This window comes from Lepidochelys kempii, chromosome 3 (genome assembly GCF_965140265.1).
Source record: "Lepidochelys kempii isolate rLepKem1 chromosome 3, rLepKem1.hap2, whole genome shotgun sequence".
Classification (NCBI taxonomy): Eukaryota; Metazoa; Chordata; order Testudines; family Cheloniidae; genus Lepidochelys; species Lepidochelys kempii.
This window is the reverse complement of record NC_133258.1, coordinates 205,917,340-205,930,665: the sequence shown is the minus strand read 5'-3', so window position 1 is coordinate 205,930,665 and position 13,326 is coordinate 205,917,340. Positions and strand designations below refer to the sequence as shown.

Here is a 13,326-nt window from a genome sequence, read left to right as displayed (position 1 = left end):
CATTAAAGAAAAACACCTAACCATTTGCATTTATTTGCAAAGAACGAAGAGAAGCAAAAGTAACATATAGCAAAATCCCAGAATCATCTATTACACCAAGATTCTTCTGCGACATTGTTTATTTGTTGTTTTATTTTCCAAAGACTGACTCAAGAAAGACAGACACACACAAAAAAAAAGACTTCAATGTACATTTTTCTGTGTATGTTTTGTGATACTAGAATGTACTTTATAATGAAATATTTACTGATCGACTACAGTACATTTGTTTTGAGAACAGCGAAGAATAGCTCTTTGGGGCCAGGGCTGTCTTTTCAGGATGTGTGAGTAGTGCATGGCACAATGGACCCCTGATTCCTGGCTAAGGCCTCTCGGTACAATAAATAATATAATCAAATAAATACAAAATAGTAATGTAAATTACATGCAAAGGAAGGTTCCACCCTGCAAACCTTACTCACCTGAATAACCATTATTTATGCAAGCACTCACATAAATGTCAATGGGGCTGCTCACATGAGAAAGAATTACTTATATGAGTTTGACATAGCAGGATCAGACCCTGAAATGTTCTGTGGAATATATCTGTTTCTGCCACCCTTGCCCTGCAGTTTCAGTAGGATACGTGCTTCTTCCCTGTTTCTAGGAGAACTCTTGTACAGTGCAGTAGGTGCAGAATATCTTCCAGCCCCACAACTGAAACGATTGTATTTCAGTGATGAGTGTAATGATCCCTATACACACAGGGCTAAATTCTCCTTTCAGCTATCGTGGTGCAATCCCATTTGTCTTCAAGAGGGTTGTGCCAGTGTGACTGAGAGTTGAATTTGGATCACAGTCTGTTACAGACTCTGTGTCCTCCTGGCTGCAAGACTATTAAAATGTAAGATTTTTTTATAATGGTAACGCAATCCTATGCTATGAAAAAACAAACTTGCAAAAATCTTCTGGTAGCCAATGTGTTAAAAAATTAAAATGACAGAAGAGTTCACATTGTATCATTAGATTTTCTTAAATCAGTATACATTTCAATTCAGCATACTTAAAATATGCAACCACTTATATGCTTACGGTACATTTCTCTTAAATCAAATTTTCAGCAGTGCACCTTTAAAAGGTTCCCTCTTTCATGGTATTTCTCTATTGCCTAGGCTGTAGTTTTATGATTATTTTCTCCTACCATCTGAATGGTATAAAGAGAATAATATTTCACGTAATATCTGCATCAGGCAAAAACAACACCATCCGAAAACCTGCAGCTTTGGAGTTGATAAGGAAGTATATGTGTATATCAAGGCAAAGTCTATATAAGGATAGCACTTTCTTTTGCTTTGGTCCATCACATGCATCAATCCTCTTCATGGTCCCCAAAACTTCATTAATAATGTCCTTGTCTATGCTAATACAATCAGAAAATTATGCAGACTGTTTATATTTCTTTACAGCCAGAACAGGCTGATGACATGAATCCGCCATTAGCGAATCACATGGAGGAGTCTCCGCTAATTGTGCAGAATGTAATTAGTGATTATGTAATATCTAAGCTCTTGCAACTGTCATTAATGTCCACTATTCACCAGAGATAGTTCTTACTGAATTAGAGAATGATTACTGCATGGTAAATCTACTTAATCCTAAATATGCTAATTAACACTGTATGCACTTTAGACAGTGGTTAAAAGAACTAGTAACCTCAAAAAAAGGGTTGCAGTACACCCGTGCCTAAATTGCTTGCAATGGACTTTCCTTTAAAAGGTAAATTTATTTAATTAAATGGTATAGTAAACCCTATAGCAGTGCACCCAAAGTAAGATTTTTTTGTAACAGATATAGTGATGTACTGTTTTAGCATAGTAATGTGCTTCTGGAATTCATTTTTTGTTTGGATGGATTGCCTATTACGGTTTCCTGTGCTACATAGCAGACATTCACAAATCACATCATAGCAAGGTACCCTATATACAGTGGCAAAACAGGCTCTAGATTCGAGAAAGAAAATTTATTTAAAATAGCTTTCAGAAAGTCCCCCTCCAAGATTAAATCCCAAGCATTTGAAGCTTGCTTTGTTTATTATGACATTCTTTAGGTCATAAAATACACTGCTACTACAGGCTGATACAGTAGTTTTCCCTGTGCATTTTTACTTCAATCTTAATGTTAAGATTTATTTGTGTAAAACAGATTTTAGATTTTAAATGCTACATACCAAATGAATCGAACAAATACCGCAATCGTATAATTTTTGAAATGTGTCTTGCCAACGCCTATGTTGTTGAATGTATTCTGGCTTTCCATAAAAAAGATGTGGCTGTCATGAACCCCTAGGAGAATAGCATTTTGTGATTTATGAAGAGTCTTCCTGCTTGTATATTTTATATAAATAATAAATACTCCTGCGTGTATCACTGCACTCATTCATAATCAAGAGCTGAACAAGCTGTAAAAAGAGCTTGCGTAGTAACATATTTAAAATCAGCTTACAAAAATTGAATAACTAATGTATCAGACACAAAATAAGTCACTGTAGCAAACAAGGGAAGTTAACAGCATAATGCAATCAGCTACTTACTTTTATCAGCACAATGAACTACACCCCACCCCCCCCAAAATCCCCACAAAAGAAAGTTTCTCAAAAAAAAGTGAACGGTATGATGAAAAATGAAGCATATTCTTAATTTACCTGGACAGATTTCATATTTACATTTGATGATGCAATTACAAGTGGTCTTTGAACATCTTAAATATTTTGCATCTGAACAGAAGTGTACTGCACTGCTGCTATGCATGAAAAACCATTCAGGTGAATGAAGGCCGGTTCCGTAAGGGGCCTGAGGCCTGATTTTCAGAAATTCTGAGCCTGAAGCTGCTAGCTGTGGATGGATCAGCACCTCTGAAAACAAGGATCTCAGAGCTGTCACTTTTAATTGGCTTCAGTAAGATTTGAGGTTGCTTAACCCTTTGAAGCGGGTGCCCAGGAAAGGATCATCCCCTGAATTAAGAACATGAAAGGTCATTTACTGTGGGGGAGAGCTTTGATTTATTAATGAGGGCTACCTTTTAATCTGGGTTATCTCTGACTTCATTTTGTAACAATGGGGCATATTCACCTCAGATGCAAGTCTGCTGAATGCTGTTGTGCCTACTTATACCTGTGCCGAATTTGGCCCCATTTGTGACAATGTTTGCCTGCTGTACAGAATTCAAATAACAGTAAGGTACAAGTGGAAATCAGCTCTCACATTAGAATGCAGCTTTTATTCTGATTCTAAAGTGCCATCAGAGCACCGAGTCATTCCCCCCCCCCCCCATTGCTCTTATCCCACCGAAGTCTGTGGGAGTTTTGCTGTTGTCTGCAATGGGACCCACATTTGGTCCATTGTGTGCAGACAGGAGACTGAATTAGTGGAGGCGCAGAAAGGGGAGACAGCTAGCTCCACACCATGCTTCTGCTACCCTAGGTGAAATCACACAGACCCTCTGCCTGAGCTCCAGGAGGAATTTCAGGGTGGGGCCAGAGGCATGAGGCATGGAGCTAGGGAGCACCAATGCATGCTTCGTTCCAGTCTCTGCAGATATCCGATTGGCTATCTACTCCAGGGTTAATGTTGCTCCAAGCCAGGCCTGTCTGTGGCCAGATAATGGAAGCACAGCCAAACTGCACCGAGAGGGCAGGGCTGACAGAGAGCTGAAACACTGAACTGGGTTTCACAAATGCCTCCAGGTCCATGCAAATTTCAGGACATCTATTGGGTTAGGAGACTGGGGTGTCTGCCTATTCTACAGTCTCATAGACTCATAGATATTAAGGTCAGAAGGGACCATCATGAACATCTAGTCTGACCTCCTGCACAATGCAGGCCACAGAACCTCACCCACCCACTCCTGCAATAAACCTTTCACCTATGTCTGAGCTACTGAAGTCCTCAAATCATGGTTTAAAGACTTCGCGGTGCAGAGAATCCTCCAGCAAGTGACCTGTGGCCCACGCTGCAGAGGAAGGAGGAAAAAACCCCAGGGCCTCTTCCATCAGTTAAATGGAGCAAAATCTGTTCCAGAAGGACATTCCACAAGTTTCAGCCCAGACATTTTCCTGTTTCTCACCACCCACCAAAGAAAATGAGAATCCATGCAGGAGAGAGCTGGCTCTATATATATACCCACAAGAGCCATTTTGTAATGTAGTCACCACTCCCTGCCTTCATGACCCCTTTGTCGAGTCTGGACTCAAGGACACCCTTCGAGGAGACTCTAGCAGACTGTATTGGACAAGAAGAAAAGGAGTACTTGTGGCACCTTAGAGACTAACCAATTTATTTGAGCATGAGCTTTCGATGCATCCGATGAAGTGAGCTGTAGCTCACGAAAGCTCATGCTCAGATAAATTGGTTAGTCTCTAAGGTGCCACAAGTACTCCTTTTCTTTTTGCGAATACAGACTAACACGGCTGTTACTCTGAAACCTGTATTGGACAAGGTTTCCTCACCTTGGATCCTTACTGCAAACACTTTTCACACACACCGGTGGCAAGTTCAGCACCAAGTGCTTTATTTCAAATGTTTTTTCCCCTCAACAGCATAAGACTTTCCCCCCAAGCCTTGACCTACTACTAGGGCATTGGGGAAATCTCACCTTTCAGCACTCTTATGCTGCTCTGGTACATCACACTTTCCACCTACAGTTGCTTCCTGCCTCTCTTTTAACTGTTTCCAGCTGATGAACTCAATCACCCAGCTAATTAGTTAATTACTTAGTACTTAAAGTCTTACCTCATCCATTTGCCCCATGTGGGGAGGCTTCCCAAGTGCACAGAGCGGTGAGTTAGCCTTAGACTACTCACACTCTGCTACAGGTACGTGCTTAGTTAACCTAGTAGTTTGAGAACCAGGAAGAACGACCATGTCCAGTGCTCCCAATAGAAAAATCACCTATATAGTCATTACATCTGAACCTTGAGGCCTAGAGTTTCAGGCTGTAGCCTGGAATGTGGGAGAGCCAGGTTCAATTACTTGTTCCACCAGAAACTTCCTGAGTGACTTTGGTTAAGTCACTAAGCCCTGTCTACACTGGGGAGGGGGCAGGGGGGAAGATCAACCTAAGTTACGCAACTTCAGCTACTTGAATAATGTAGCTGAAGTCAACGTACTTAGATCGACTTACTGTGGTGTCTTCCCTGCGGTGAGTCGACTGCTGCCGCTCCCCTGTCGACGCCGCCTGCACCTCTCGCGGCGGGGGAGTACAGGAGTCGACGGGAGAGCGCTCGGGGGTCGATTTATCGCGTCTAGACTAGATGCGATAAATTGATCCCCGCTGGATAGATCGCTGCTCACCGATCTGGTGGGTAGTGCAGACATACCCTAAGGGCACGTTTACACTGATTGTAAACCCGCATGTGCAGGACCTGGACGTGTGGACTTGAATGTTTCCAAGCCTGCACTTGAGCATCCACACTGCATTGTAAACCTGGGTTCACAACCGCTGGACTTGGGTCTCACCGCTGTGCTCGTGCATTCATACTGGACTATGCAGCCTTTCTCACTTGGGTCTACAGCTTGAGCTGCATCCACACTGCAAAATGGCAGGGCTTGGCACTCACCCCCCAAGCAAGGTCTTGGCACCTGGGTTCCGAGTGCTTGCTGACCCAAGTCAGACTGATTGATGTGTGGATAGAAACATTTCACCCATTCATCAATGTAGCTACTTCTAGGGTGGAACATGGCATCTGTTTAACAGTGCATAGAAACACTACACAATAGTTCAGGCTAGGAAGGGAAAAGGAATATGGAATTCAGCACACTTCAGGTAGGGTTGTTAGCCAGAGAGCAATCACCCCAAACTGGATTTGGAGCAGGATATGAAGGGTGAGGAAGAGAACAGCTTTACCTTCTCAAATTGTCATGTGAGTTTTAATTATCAATAGTCAGGACCACTGTTCTACACTTCATCGGAAAGACTGCACAGTGCCGTCTAACACACCATACCCGTGTTAACACTGACATGCAGGCACCTACTGGGTTGCCAACACCAGATGTCCCATCCAAGTAATGACCAGCCTTAGCTCTGCTTAGTTTATGAGACAACACCTTGAGATTCTGTGCCAGATTTTTAAAGGGGCAAACATATTAACACTACACAATTACCCAGGTGATCCAAATCCGTGTGCCCAACGAGACAAACATGCTGGGATGTATTCACCATGGCAGCTACCCTGAACTAGCGTACCCCTGGATAGGGCAGGAAGGATATTACATTAGATCCCCTCCTCTCAGTAGGACAGTTCTGGGCCTGCTAGAGTGGGATATCTGCTATTGCATGTATCCCAAGGCACACTACAGAGGTTTGACTTTTTTGCTTAATTTCTTGGTTTTGGCAAGTTATGGAAAATAGTTGAAATGCTGAAAAGCGACTCTAAAAAATGGCATTGTGGGATTCATCATTGATTGTCTCTCATACTGTAAAAATGTAAGCAGCCAAAGGAAGGATTTTCTGACTGTCAGCCCTGCAAATTCCACCAGGGTCCTGAGAGTCAAGCTGGGTTCTTTCTGGCTCATCCCCAGACACAATGATGTTACAGATGTTGGGAAGGAATTTCCCTCCAAGTCGGATTGGCAGTGACCTTGGGGGAGGGGGGTTTCACCTTTCTCTGCAGCGGGTAACTTGCCACAATTATCTGGAGGTATCTCATTTACTCATTTCTCTGCCATTGCTGAAGCCCTGGGCATTTTTGCAGTCCCTCCTCTTCTCTGCCTGTGGCATATAATAGTCTAGTCTCCTGTGGGCTGTAATACTTTGGTCTAATTTTGGTTGTTGGGTTTAGTATGCCGGTGCTAGGTGGTGGTGGTGGCCTGTGATATACAGGAGGTCAGACATGATGTAGTGGTCCCTTCTAGCCTTAAACACAGTTACTCTATGACTAGCTTATTCCTTCCACAAAGCTGACCAGCTCCATTGTCTTCAGAGGGGAAACTGCAGGACACACAGAAGAGGGGAAGTGTCTAGCCTCAGGTCACACGGGAGGTCAGTGGCAGAGTCACCAACAGAACCCAGGTCTTCTGAGTCCCATGAAGGTGCCTGGTCTACTGACTGCACCACCTCGCACCATGAAGCAAGCTTTGATTGAGACTTCTGGACCCTTGCCTTAGCCAGAGCATTATATACTTTCCTTGGACTAATACTATACTGTACTTCAGTTACCAGTTGGAAGGATATCAACCCTCCCACCCCCCCCACCCCCATATGTTAGCTGCATGTCCAATGGGAATCAGTTTGCTCTGCAGTTGTGCAAGTACAAGGAGTTATGCAACACTGCCAACTAGTGCAGACAAATGTCCACAAGCTTAGAGAACATTTGCCTGCACTAGCTGCGGAATACATCTTTAATATCTTCTTTGGGAGGCTGGCGCTGTGTGAATTTTGTATGTTTCATTTATGTCATTGGCCAAATTCTGAGCAACTTCTTGGCCTCTGATTTTCATCACACCTAGGGCAAAACAATTGTAAAGGTAAATTCAGCTTCCTTCCTGCGCCGCACTTGATCAGTCGCCATGACACATACAAACCCATATTTCATTCAGAGGTCCCATACTTCCCCTGAATTCACATTTCAGTTTTAAGCTACAAGTTGCTCACACCACCTACTCATTCATCTTGGCTTTAGAAACAAAAGTGTCTTTCATCCTAAGTAACATTTTTCCTCTCACTGTTGCAATACTTCTCAAAAGTACACACCATGTGAGCCAAGTGCTCTTTATTTTTTTTCTCTCCGGTATAAAATAGAAGAGCATTATATATCTGCAATGCTGCTGGACCTGCAACATGAACAATCGTCATCCCTTGCACTTCCTGAGCTTTCTCTGGCCTCCCTATAGCAACGAGAAAACTGGTTGCTTATGTTGATACCCCTTTTTAATATGGTGTCTTTGTAAATCTGTTGAGCTTGGAGGGAGTAATTGCTGTAACTTTGGTTTGACACCCTGTCGTTTTTAGTAAATATTTCTGAAGCAGGCATTTAGGGAGACAGCACAGAACTTTATTAACGACATGAGCATTGGTTGATACTGAGTCTACATGGAATTCTGGGAATGTTTGATTCACACTGGGCATGCTCAGGGGCATTTAGCATAGTTACTCCTAAAGCCGTGTAAATTACAGCCATCCAGCTCCCACACTAAATGCCAAATTGGGCCAAGTTAAACAATTTTGCTATTTATACCCGCTGATATCCATCTTATAGCTAATTTGGGTCTGACATGTGGCTTGAACTACCATTTTGTCACTTCGGAGCTTTTAACTTATTTTCTCTGAAAGACATGCCTACTTCGGACAAGCACTCCAAGGGTACAAATAGTGAGAGTAACATCTTAATAGCCTACAGCTCGTGTGAGGAGGACTGCCCATGTGGTCCTGCAGACTGTTGTCCTTGTGAATGAGCTATGGGATTACTCACTTGAGTAAGGACTGCTTCCATCGGTAAAGGTTGCAGACCTAGATCAAAAGGTTTGAGACTTGAAAATAAAGGAATAGGGGGTTGGAAATTCTCCAGAGAGTCTGACTAGATACCCAGAGGGCATTTCTGGTATGCCCTAAGTCTTCGTGAGACCTAGAAATAGGTTGATATAAGGACGAGAGATTGGTTTTGGGTAATGAAAGTTCAGTGAGAAAGTTATCCCATTGAAGTCATTGGGCTCTGAAAGCTCTTGGCTCCTCTCAGGAGGCGCTCAGCACCTCAAAGCGTTGATACCATATTCTATATGGGTGTGTCTTCACTGCGATTGGCACCAAGGTTAGCCTTACCCAGGTATGAGCAGCCAATTGCAAAGCCATACGCGAGTTACTGTGTCTTTGGTGGTGCCATCCTCACCCAGGAGTGTTGGCAGGAGAAGCTCAGCCACTCTATGATGCTTCCCAGTGAATTGTGGGAAAACCAGTCTGTCCTTCTGGGAACATGGGCTCTGAAGCCTCGTGAAGGGGGGTGGGCTTCAGAGCCCAAGCTCCAACTTCAGAGTGCTGTCTATGCAGCTATTTTTAGAGTGCTAATGTGAGGCCCACCAGCCCCAGTCTGCTGACCCACAAGCTCCAAAATGCTGTGTCGACATACCCCCCTAAGGCCCCAGCTCAGCCAGATACTTAACTGCATGCCTAACGTCAATCCCGGTACACTGAAATCAATGAGACTGCTCAAAAAATTGGGTCAAAAAACTACTCAGAAATGTTCCTCTCCATGGAAATCTTTAGTAAAAGGCGAAAGATTTATACGATCTGAAGAGAAACCAGAGTTCAAACTAGGCATGTACCTTGCTGAATCAGGGCCTGAAGTTGCCTCTTAAACAGTTTCGTAAACATAGATATTTAAAACATTTTGGTGCACTTGAAGGAGGATATTTTCAGTGATGGTGCCTTGTAAGTCTCAGATAGGCTCTTTGTTTGATTTTAAGATCGTATTGGAGGGGTGAAGTGTTTGTGGTACAGAAGCAGGTGGCTGAGTATTTAATGAATTTCATTTCTCTTTGCTCACTTCAGAATGCGATGGCAATTCACCTGCTCTGTTTTTTCACAAATTTGTTTTCTAATCACCAGCCTGAAAAAATGTAATTTGGCAGCACTGCTTTTTTATCTTCCATCAAACAGAAATATTTCGGTGGGAATAGGCCAACTGACGCTGGGTGCGGATCTGGCCCTGAAAGATTAAAATGGCCTATTTCAGCAAGGACCACCTACTTTACAGGTACTTTTAATAAACATTTCTTACTAATCGCTCTTTATTTCCAGAGCATCTTAAAAAGCTAGTAATGTGCTGACATTGTGAAACAAAATCAGTACAGGGCTAGATCCTTGGGCTGGAGTAAATCAGCATCATTCCATTGAAATCAGTGGAGTGGCAGCAATTTACGCCAGCTGAGAGCTCTCCAGAGTGGCTGTTGCCCAACATTTCCAGCTGTAAAAGACAATTCTTTAAGTATTGAAGTAAGGATAACGTTTCTCCACCTATATAGCTGAGAATTGCACAGTCATATTCCCTGTTGTGATCCAGACAAGGTTCTGGATTTAATTAAATGAGCATTTTTTAAAAAATCCCCTTTGTTTTTATTGTTTGAAAAATGGAAACATTTTAGGAGATGCCCTGGGTAATTAATGATGTTGCTGTGGAGGCAAAAGCTCTCACAGAGCAGCACTGTACTTTGGCTGTACTGAGAGTCTGTGCTGCTCTGTGAGAGCTTTTCTATTGTCTCCGCATGCCCCCAACTGGTAGATGAGGCTAAGGATTTTTGCAGCAAATGTTCTCTATAAAGGCTATTGGACTAGCCCTGGACAGGATATTTACACACACAGATACGGGAGCGTGCGTGCACTCATACAAAGAAATCAATCCAAATATGACAGTCATGCTCTGAAATGATCTTTTCCCCATGGAGTTTCATCATTCGTGTCAAATCCAATTTTACCATTCAAGCAAATGCCTTTTCCTGTCTTCTCATTAAGGACCTGTTCCTGTGAAGAGCTGCTTTTTGCAAAATGCTGAACACCACTGACTCACCAGAGCCCAGAAGATTCTCAGAACATCAGAGGAGATGCTCAGCATCTTGTAACATCAGGCCATTAGAAAGAAAAAAGAAAGAAAGAAAGAAACTTTCTTCCTTTCTTCACTTTGAAGCAGTAGGTCATCCCCAGAAGCTTTTCCTACAAAAGAGCCCAGTTATAAGTTTTCGGAACGCTGCATACTCTGAAAACCTAACCGTAGACAGAGTATGTTTGTGTAATTCCCTCATTTAGGGCCAGATTGCAAACCCTTTACTCACCTTGAGTAACACTTTGTTCCATATCCATTCACGCTAAAACCAATGAAAACATTTGTGAAGCAACATGCTACTCAAGGGGAGTATGGGTACCAGGATCTGGTTCTTAAGGCTATATGCTATTAGGTGTTTTTTATTATAATGGCTTGCAGATGATAAGACCTCTGGGCCAGGGATTGTCTCTTTTCTAGTTGTATAGTACCCAGCACAATCAGTCTGTGATCCCATTTGGGTCCTTTGAATACTACCAGAATACAGTTACTTCTACTACTAATTGCATATGTGGCAGTGATTAATTGTTTAGTTGTTTTTTTAGGTGTTCAAATATAATAATATTTTTGTAATCAATTATAGTACTTGCACCTATCCATGAACACATACCTACATGTATGCATGCAGCTAGTCACCAATTACATATGCACACAACACCTATCAGGTAATGCGGTGGGAGTGACAGGGTCATTGAGTTGTGTCTTTCTGATTATTCTGCAAGACTCACACAGTTCCATCTCCTACTGAAATTCCCTGCCAATGATGAGCCCTCCTCATTACCATGGGATGTTGTGATGGCGAAAAATATAAGTGGGTTGAAAAAAGAAATGGGTAAGTTAATGGAGGATAGGTCCATCAATGGCTATTAGCCAGGTTATCCAACACTGTCATACGTGGTTGGCCCAATTATCATGGGTCCCGGTTCCAGTCTGTGACTTCTATGCAATGAGAGAGGAACTCCCCAAAGCTGAAAGTCTGAGTCCTATAGGTATCATACTATAGTCCCACAGACTTTGCAGGACAACATATTGGAAAGGGTACATGGGGGACTCTAGGGCCTCCCAACTGCCAGGAGGCTGAATAAGAACGTGAGAGTTGCCATACTGAGTCAGACCATGGTCCATCTTGCCGAGTATCTCACCTCCAACAGTGGCCTGTACCAGATGGAGTACACAGTACTGAGTAATTCTTGAGTGATCTACCTCTATTTTCCACTTCTGGCTTCTGGTAGTCAGAGGTTTGGGGTTGCCTAGAGCATGGGATTGCATCCCTAACTATATTAAAGGTGTCTGAAACTGAGGATGAATAAATTGAATCAAGGGCCCATGGGGTGGGAGGAATGTCCCTGGGGGAAAAATCTTAATGTCACCCAGGTTAAGAGGTAACTGGAAATAAACCTAACTCCAACTTTGATAAAAACTCCCAGGAGATCCTAGGGTTTAAATTCTGGTGACGAGATGTTTTGCTCACAGCTGGAATGGCACCTCCTTCTGGCCATTCTGGGGATTAGCTCCACGAGGCCAAAACCCCTTCTCTTTGTCTCTCTCTCTGCCCCACAGCCCCTCTCTTGCTCCAGGAGCTGCAGCTGCCTTTCCATGACTCAGCCCTCTGGCCAGGTCACTCAGCATTTCCCCCCTTCCAGGGTACAGTCCTTCAAAGTGTCTGTCACTCCCACAGTGACCCAGGCAGTCTTCCAGTTCACTACTCTGCTAGTACCACTTCCCCAGTGGCGGGTAGGGGAACCTGGGCCTGCCCTTTACTCCAGGTTCCTTCCAGCCCAGGGACCCTACCACATGCAACCAAGCTCTGTTCAGTCTCCAGTCTTGCTGCTTCTTACCCTGCATCCCACAGGGTCTTCTCTCCACCCTGCTCTCTTCAGGATACCCTCTTCTCTTCTCACCTTGCCAGGCCCTAGGAGAGTACTCTTTCCCCTGGGTTCCCTTCTTCCCTCACTATTAAATACAGGGTGACAGCAAACTTCTTCCCAGCAGCCTTTGCTGCTGCCAGCTTCCCTGCCTACCTCTGTTCAAGTGAGCTTCCTCCTAACTAGGGCTTTCCTCTCACCCTTTAATCCCCCCAGCTTTCAGCCTAATTGGTTGATTGGGCCTTCCTGGCCTACCTCAGCCCTCCCAAAGCCAGTGTGGGGAGTACACCCTAGCACAACCCCACTGCCAAAAAGGGAGGCAGGTCATTTGCCATATATGTGTGGCTCCTGGCTGTATACAATTAAATTGCCCAAAACTTAAGGTAACCGCAGGATCCACACCCCCACTTTCCACTGTGAATGCCACTACAGTTGCCCAAGAGGCAGAAGCAGAGCAGGAGAAAATCCTAGTGAGCTATGTCAGGCTGTCTGGGGCGGCTCATGGAGAGTAAGGAAGAGACTCCTCTGGAAAACACGGAGATTTGGGAGGGTTTGGACCCAAAGCAGGCAATGTTGGCCCTCTTGAAATACCACAGCCAGGTCTTTTCCAACCGGACAGGTTAAACTAACAAAATAGAGGATGGAAACTACAGGGCCACTTCCTGCTCCTGGCAGAGCCTACTGTGCTAAAGGAGAAATTCAAAGGCAAATTCAGGAGGAGGTGGCGAGCATGCTAGACATGGGACTAATTATTAAATCAAAAAGCCCCTAGGTATCGCCTATTGTAATGGTACCTAAAAGGGATAAAACCATGAGATTTTGTGTGGCTAGCTCTTTTGTTCCTTGGATATTTATTTGCAGGAAAATCCCTTCGAGATCTTTCTTCCAAAGTCTTAAATA

General features: G+C 43.7%; 1 pseudogene; it reads right to left on the bottom strand.

Moving 5' to 3' along the window:
- Nucleotides 1–9,152: 9,152 nt before the first annotated feature.
- On the bottom strand, nucleotides 9,153–9,275 carry LOC140909823 (U5 spliceosomal RNA; annotated as a pseudogene).
- Between the last annotated feature and the right edge of the window lie 4,051 nt (nucleotides 9,276–13,326).